The 7369-nt window shown below is 47.1% G+C and overlaps 10 non-coding genes across 10 annotated transcripts; all 10 read left to right on the forward strand.

Annotated features, from left to right (window-relative positions):
• The first annotated feature begins 473 nt into the window (after positions 1 to 473).
• LOC135042674 (U1 spliceosomal RNA) lies at positions 474 to 637 on the forward strand. Its single transcript, XR_010235760.1, has one exon. It is a non-coding gene; the product is annotated as a U1 spliceosomal RNA (small nuclear RNA).
• Positions 638 to 789: 152 nt separating this feature from the next.
• Positions 790 to 952, forward strand: LOC135042705 (U1 spliceosomal RNA). Its single transcript, XR_010235789.1, has one exon. It is a non-coding gene; the product is annotated as a U1 spliceosomal RNA (small nuclear RNA).
• A 671-nt stretch (positions 953 to 1623) lies between these two features.
• Positions 1624 to 1787, forward strand: LOC135042667 (U1 spliceosomal RNA). Its single transcript, XR_010235753.1, has one exon. It is a non-coding gene; the product is annotated as a U1 spliceosomal RNA (small nuclear RNA).
• Positions 1788 to 1939: 152 nt separating this feature from the next.
• Positions 1940 to 2102, forward strand: LOC135042698 (U1 spliceosomal RNA). Its single transcript, XR_010235784.1, has one exon. It is a non-coding gene; the product is annotated as a U1 spliceosomal RNA (small nuclear RNA).
• A 671-nt stretch (positions 2103 to 2773) lies between these two features.
• Positions 2774 to 2937, forward strand: LOC135042677 (U1 spliceosomal RNA). The gene has a single exon (XR_010235763.1). It is a non-coding gene; the product is annotated as a U1 spliceosomal RNA (small nuclear RNA).
• Positions 2938 to 3089: 152 nt separating this feature from the next.
• On the forward strand, positions 3090 to 3252 carry LOC135042686 (U1 spliceosomal RNA). Its single transcript, XR_010235772.1, has one exon. It is a non-coding gene; the product is annotated as a U1 spliceosomal RNA (small nuclear RNA).
• Positions 3253 to 3923: 671 nt separating this feature from the next.
• Positions 3924 to 4087, forward strand: LOC135042676 (U1 spliceosomal RNA). The gene has a single exon (XR_010235762.1). It is a non-coding gene; the product is annotated as a U1 spliceosomal RNA (small nuclear RNA).
• Positions 4088 to 4239: 152 nt separating this feature from the next.
• Positions 4240 to 4402, forward strand: LOC135042693 (U1 spliceosomal RNA). The gene has a single exon (XR_010235779.1). It is a non-coding gene; the product is annotated as a U1 spliceosomal RNA (small nuclear RNA).
• A 671-nt stretch (positions 4403 to 5073) lies between these two features.
• Positions 5074 to 5237, forward strand: LOC135042664 (U1 spliceosomal RNA). Its single transcript, XR_010235751.1, has one exon. It is a non-coding gene; the product is annotated as a U1 spliceosomal RNA (small nuclear RNA).
• A 152-nt stretch (positions 5238 to 5389) lies between these two features.
• Positions 5390 to 5552, forward strand: LOC135042690 (U1 spliceosomal RNA). The gene has a single exon (XR_010235776.1). It is a non-coding gene; the product is annotated as a U1 spliceosomal RNA (small nuclear RNA).
• Positions 5553 to 7369: the final 1817 nt, after the last annotated feature.

The raw sequence follows: 7369 nt of genomic DNA on the forward strand, positions 1-7369 counted from the left end.
GCTGTTACAGTGCCCAGCTGCTGCAAGAAATCAGCTTGAATGCTTCAGGGGCTGGGGCATAGCCAACATGAGCCCCACACCGAAGGAGGGTGGAGGTGTTTAATGCGAACTAGAGGTCATCCAAGCGCCGCAAAAGGCCGCCATGCCCTGCACGCCCCTTTTCTCTTTTTTGATATGCAGACGAGGGTTGAAGCCAACTTTGACCCACTGCTTGGATGGCATTACCATATGCAAATCAATCTGCTGCAGGCCTTCCCCCAGGAATGCTTGCACTAGTTGTTGCATTTGGTTTGTTGTTTGGGGGTGCTTCAGTATTAGGCAGCCTTCTGCCCTCCCATGTTCATCTGAAAATATGTGTTCTCCCTGCAGTTGTTGTCCCCAGATGAGAGTTCCCTTGTGCTGCCTCAGTTGAATCTCCTTTACTTAACAGAGATGTGCCTGAGCAGCGGCCCTCCCCAGCCCTATCCCAAATCATACTTATTTTGCATAGGAGATACCATGGTCATGAAGATTGTTCTCCCAGGGTGAGGTTCATTCATTGCATTCTGGGTATGCTGACCCCTGTGATTTCCCCAAATGTGGGAAACTCAACTGCATTATTTGTGGTAGTGGGGGACTGTGTTTGTGCTTTCCTCTGGTCAGCTCTGGTAAAAGTCAGATTTCTTTGTCTCAGATCTTCCTCTAGCCTTGTTCTTCTTTCGAGAGTTCCCTTGTGCTGCCTCAGTTGGATCTCCTTCACTTGACAGGGGGGTGCACGAGCAGCGACCCTCCCCAGCTCTAGCCCAACTCCTATTTACCTGCCAGGTGAGATACTATGATCAGGAAGGTGCTTCTCCCAGGGCAAGGCTCACCCATTGCACTCTGGGTGTGCTGCTCCTGCGATTTCCCCAAATGTGGGACACTTGACGGCATAATTTGTGTTTCCTCTGGTCGGCTCTCATATAATTCAGATCTCTTTGTCTCAGGTCTTTCTCCAGCCTAGTTTGCTGTCTGTTTCCACTTCTCTTTTCTTGAGCCGCTCCCTTCTATGCCCTTGCGCACTATCCTGACCTCTCCCGTCTGCTTACTTTGTGCCTTCCAACGCACAATGCATACTACAGGTAGTGCTGCAGGGCCCACACCCTTTTACATGCTTTACAGAGCAGCTCTGGAGCTGTTACAGTGCCCAGCTGCTGCAAGAAATCATCTTGAATGCTTCAGGGGCTGGGGCATAGCCAACATGAGCCCCACACCGAAGGAGGGTGGAGATGTTTAATGCGAATTAGGGGTCATCCAAGCGCCACAAAAGGACGCCATGCCCTGCACATCCCTTTTTTCTTTTCATATGCAGACGAGGGTTGAAGCCAACTTTGACCCACTGCTTGGATGACATCACCATATGCAAAACCATCTGCTGCAGGCCTTCCCCCAGGAATGCTTGCACTAGTTGTTGCATTTGGTTTGTTGTTTGGGGGTGCTTCAGTATTAGGCAGCCTTCTGCCCTCCCATGTTCATCTGAAAATATGTGTTCTCCCTGCAGTTGTTGTCCCCAGATGAGAGTTCCCTTGTGCTGCCTCAGTTGAATCTCCTTTACTTGACAGAGATGTGCCTGAGCAGCGGCCCTCCCCAGCCCTATCCCAAATCATACTTATTTTGCATAGGAGATACCATGGTCATGAAGATTGTTCTCCCAGGGTGAGGTTCATTCATTGCATTCTGGGTATGCTGACCCCTGTGATTTCCCCAAATGTGGGAAACTCAACTGCATTATTTGTGGTAGTGGGGGACTGTGTTTGTGCTTTCTTCTGGTCAACTCTGGTAAAAATCAGATTTCTTTGTCTCAGATCTTCCTCTAGCCTTGTTCCTCTTTCGAGAGTTCCCTTGTGCTGCCTCAGTTGGATCTCCTTCACTTGACAGGGGGGTACCCGAGCAGCGACCCTTCGCAGCTCTAGCCCAACTCCTACTTACCTGCCAGGTGAGATACTATGATCATGTAGGTGCTTCTCCCAGGGCAAGGCTCACCCATTGCACTCTGGGTGTGCTGCCCCTGTGATTTCCCCAAATGTGGGAAACTTGACTGCATAATTTGTGTTTCCCCTGGTCGGCTCTCGTATAATTCAGATCTCTTTGTCTCAGGTCTCTCTCCAGCCTAGTTTGCTGTCTGTTTCCACTTCTCTTTTCTTGAGCCGCTCCCTTCTATGCCCTTGCGCACTATCCTGACTTCTCCCGTCTGCTTACTTTGTGCCTTCCAACACACAATGCAAACTACAGGTAGTGCTGCAGGGCCCACACCCTTTTACTTGCCTCACAGAGCAGCTCTGGAGCTGTTACAGTGCCCAGCTGCTGCAAGAAATCAGCTTGAATGCTTCAGGGGCTGGGGCATTGCCAACATGAGCCCCACACCGAAGGAGGGTGGGGGTGTTTAATGCGAACTAAGGGTCACCCAAGCGCCGCAAAAGGCCGCCATGCCCTGCACGCCCCTTTTCTCTTTTCATATGCAGACGAGGGTTGAAGCCAACTTTGACCCACTGCTTGGATGGCATTACCATATGCAAATCAATCTGCTGCAGGCCTTCCCCCAGGAATGCTTGCACTAGTTGTTGCATTTGGTTTGTTGTTTGGGGGTGCTTCAGTATTAGGCAGCCTTCTGCCCTCCCATGTTCATCTGAAAATATGTGTTCTCCCTGCAGTTGTTGTCCCCAGATGAGAGTTCCCTTGTGCTGCCTCAGTTGAATCTCCTTTACTTGACAGAGATGTGCCTGAGCAGCGGCCCTCCCCAGCCCTATCCCAAATCATACTTATTTTGCATAGTAGATACCATGGTCATGAAGATTGTTCTCCCAGGGTGAGGTTCATTCATTGCATTCTGGGTATGCTGACCCCTGTGATTTCCCCAAATGTGGGAAACTCGACTGCATTATTTGTGGTAGTGGGGGACTGTGTTTGTGCTTTCCTCTGCTCAGCTCTGGTAAAAGTCAGATTTCTTTGTCTCAGATCTTCCTCTAGCCTTGTTCTTCTTTCGAGAGTTCCCTTGTGCTGCCTCAGTTGGATCTCCTTCACTTGACAGGGGGGTGCCCGAGCAGCGACCCTCCCCAGCTCTAGCCCAACTCCTACTTACCTGCCAGGTGAGATACTATGATCAGGAAGGTGCTTCTCCCAGGGCAAGGCTCACCCATTGCACTCTGGGTGTGCCGCTCCTGCGATTTCCCCAAATGTGGGAAACTTGACTGCATAATTTGTGTTTCCCCTGGTCGGCTCTCGTATAATTCAGATCTCTTTGTCTCAGGTCTTTCTCCAGCCTAGTTTGCTGTCTGTTTCCACTTCTCTTTTCTTGAGCCGCTCCCTTCTATGCCCTTGCGCACTATCCTGACCTCTCCCGTCTGCTTACTTTGTGCCTTCCAACGCACAATGCATACTACAGGTAGTGCTGCAGGGCCCACACCCTTTTACATGCTTTACAGAACAGCTCTGGAGCTGTTACAGTGCCCAGCTGCTGCAAGAAATCATCTTGAATGCTTCAGGGGCTGGGGCATAGCCAACATGAGCCCCACACCGAAGGAGGGTGGAGATGTTTAATGTGAATTAGGGGTCATCCAAGCGCCACAAAAGGACGCCATGCCCTGCACATCCCTTTTTTCTTTTCATATGCAGACGAGGGTTGAAGCCAACTTTGACCCACTGCTTGGATGACATCACCATATGCAAATCCATCTGCTGTAGGCCTTCCCCCAGGAATGCTTGTACTAGTTGTTGCATTTGGTTTGTTGTTTGGGGGTGCTTCAGTATTAGGCAGCCTTCTGCCCTCCCATGTTCATCTGAAAATATGTGTTCTCCCAGCAGTTGTTGTCCCCAGATGAGAGTTCCCTTGTGCTGCCTCAGTTGAATCTCCTTTACTTGACAGAGATGTGCCTGAGCAGCGGCCCTCCCCAGCTCTATCCCAAATCATACTTATTTTGCATAGGAGATACCATGGTCATGAAGATTGTTCTCCCAGGGTGAGGTTCATACATTGCATTCTGGGTATGCTGACTCCTATGATTTCCCCAAATGTGGGAAACTCGACTGCATTATTTGTGGTAGTGGGGGACTGTGTTTGTGCTTTCCTCTGGTCAGCTCTGGTAAAAGTCAGATTTCTTTGTCTCAGATCTTCCTCTAGCCTTGTTCTTCTTTCGAGAGTTCCCTTGTGCTGCCTCAGTTGGATCTCCTTCACTTGACAGGGGGGTGCCCTAGCATCAACCCTCCCCAGCTCAAGCCCAACTCCTACTTACCTGCCAAGTGAGATACTATGATCATGAAGGTGCTTCTCCCAGGGCAAGGCTCACCCATTGCACTCTGGGTGTGCTGCTCCTGCGATTTCCCCAAATGTGGGAAACTTGACTGCATAATTTGTGTTTCCCCTGGTCAGCTCTCGTATAATTCAGATCTGTTTGTCTCAGGTCTCTCTCCAGCCTAGTTTGCTGTCTGTTTCCACTTCTCTTTTCTTGAGCCGCTCCCTTCTATGCCCTTGCGCACTATCCTGACTTCTCCCGTCTGCTTACTTTGTGCCTTCCAACGCACAATGCGAACTACAGGTAGTGCTGCAGGGCCCACACCCTTTTACTTGACTTACAGAGCAACTCTGGAGCTGTTACAGTGCCCAGCTGCTGCAAGAAATCAGCTTGAATGCTTCAGGGGCTGGGGCATAGCCAACATGAGCCCCACACCGAATGAGGGTGGAGGTGTTTAATGCGAACTAGGGGTCATCCAAGCGCCGCAAAAGGCCGCCATGCCCTGCACGCCCCTTTTCTCTTTTCATATGCAGACGAGGGTTGAAGCCAACTTTGACCCACTGCTTGGATGACATCACCATATGCAAATCCATCTGCTGCAGGCCTTCCCCCAGGAATGCTTGTACTAGTTGTTGCATTTGGTTTGTTGTTTGGGGGTGCTTCAGTATTAGGCAGCCTTCTGCCCTCCCATGTTCATCTGAAAATATGTGTTCTCCCTGCAGTTGTTGTCCCCAGATGAGAGTTCCCTTGTGCTGCCTCAGTTGAATCTCCTTTACTTGACAGAGATGTGCCTGAGCAGCGGCCCTCCCCAGCCCTATCCCAAATCATACTTATTTTGCATAGGAGATACCATGGTCATGAAGATTGTTCTCCCAGGGTGAGGTTCATTCATTGCATTCTGGGTATGCTGACCCCTGTGATTTCCCCAAATGTGGGAAACTCGACTGCATTATTTGTGGTAGTGGGGGACTGTGTTTGTGCTTTCCTCTGGTCAGCTCTGGTAAAAGCCAGATTTCTGTGTCTCAGATCTTCCTCTAGCCTTGTTCTTCTTTCGAGAGTTCTCTTGTGCTGCCTCAGTTGGATCTCCTTCACTTGACAGGGGGGTGCCCGAGCAGCGACCCTCCTCAGCTCTTGCCCAACTCCTACTTACCTGCCAGGTGAGATACTATGATCATGAAGGTGCTTCTCCCAGGGCAAGGCTCACCCATTGCACTCTGTGTGTGCTGCTCCAGCGATTTCCCCAAATGTGGGAAACTCGACTGCATAATTTGTGTTTCCCCTGGTCGGCTCTCGTATAATTCAGATCTCTTTGTCTCAGGTCTCTCTCCAGCCTAGTTTGCTGTCTGTTTCCACTTCTCTTTTCTTGAGCCGCTCCTTTCTATGCCCTTGCGCACTATCCTGACTTCTCCCGTCTGCTTACTTTGTGCCTTCCAACGCACAATGCGAACTACAGGTAGTGCTGCAGGGCCCACACCCTTTTAGTTGCCTTACAGAGCAGCTCTGGAGCTGTTACAGTGCCCAGCTGCTGCAAGAAATCAGCTTGAATGTTCTTCGTTGATTGATGGAAGAAACATCTAACAAAAACTCTCCAGATTATTGACTTTTTAAAGTTTTTCTAGGAAACGTTCTAGATGAATGCTTATTAGCGTTTGTCAGAATGTACGTTTGCAAAGTGTCACTGTGGCGCAATCAGTTAGCGTGTTCAGTTATTATCCAAAAGGTTGGTGGTTCAATCCCACCCAGGGACGTAATTTACCTTGTTATCAGATTTTGGTGATCTTTAAGTAGACAAGTCAAAATTTCAAACCCCCTCTTGTGGTGTAGGGTACCTGGCCTTCTCTGATGTAATCAGAGTTAGATTTGATTAAGTGATTTTATAAAAAAAAACAGCTAGGAAGCACAATTTAGCAGTGGGTTGCAGAGAAAAAGAAATATGCTGGCAAAAAAATCCAATTGAGTGATTAAACAGCTCTTCATTTTCTGGCTTTATTTTTATGCTAACAAATTTGTTCTCTGAAAAGTGTCCACAAAGCCAAGTATCTGATTAACACCTTTGTAGGGATGGTTTTTCACCTATTACTAAATTAAACTTGCTTCATTGGAAAGGCAGCAAGATGCATCGTCATTTCAATATCTACTGAAATAATACAGGTTGACACCAGGAAACATTAACGCCACTGCATCCTTGCTGCTTTCTCATGTGGAAGTCTGTTTAATGTGAAAGCAAGGTGATATCTAATTAGCATACAGGTAAGGAATTAAGAAAATCTTTATTTAAGGGTGAAGATGTTTCTCACAAAATCGTTGCCCCAATGCATCATTGAAATTCAAGCTGGAAAGATGATTTTAATATATCACTTGTACATTTTGTATTGCTCTTCTGGTGACAATGTAGTTTGTTTTTGTCAATTACCATTTTAATAATAGGGTAAAGAAAATTAAGTGGATTTTTGAAAGAAAACAATACTGTCAATATACTATTAAACAAATTAAAATGGTAAAAGTTATTGTACTTTAAGTAAAAATAAAAGAGCTAAAATATCAATCCCAATTTTGGATTACTTTAATTAAAAAAAAATGCATATAGCAGAGGGTAGTTTCAATCTGCCTACCTCTGGGTTATCGGCCCAGCATGCTTCCATTGCAGTACTCTGCTGCACATGTAAGTGCAAGAGATCCTGAAGCACTCACTCATCATGGGAAAGTACCAATGTGTTTCTTCGTTGGTTGATGGAAGAAACATCTTACAAAAACTCTCCAGATTATTGACTTTTTAAAGTTTTTCTAGGAAACGTTCTAGATGAATGCTTATTAGCCTTTGTCAGTATGAACTTTTTGCAAAGTGTCTCTGTGGCGCAATTGGTTAGTGTGTACGGCTATTAACCAAAAGGTTGGTGGTTAAATCCTACCCAGGGACGTAATTGACCTTGTGATCAGATTTTGGTGATATTTAAGTAGACAAGTCAAAATTTCAAACCCCCTCTTATTGTGTAGGGTACCTAGCCTTCTCTGATGTAATCAGAGTTAGATTTGATTCAGTGATTTTATAAAAACAGCTAGGAAGCACAATTTATCAGTGGGTTGCAGAGAAAAAGAAATATGCTGGCAAAAAAATCCAATTG

Source organism: Pseudophryne corroboree, unplaced genomic scaffold, assembly GCF_028390025.1.
Source record: "Pseudophryne corroboree isolate aPseCor3 unplaced genomic scaffold, aPseCor3.hap2 scaffold_833, whole genome shotgun sequence".
Lineage (NCBI taxonomy): Eukaryota > Metazoa > Chordata > Amphibia > Anura > Myobatrachidae > Pseudophryne > Pseudophryne corroboree.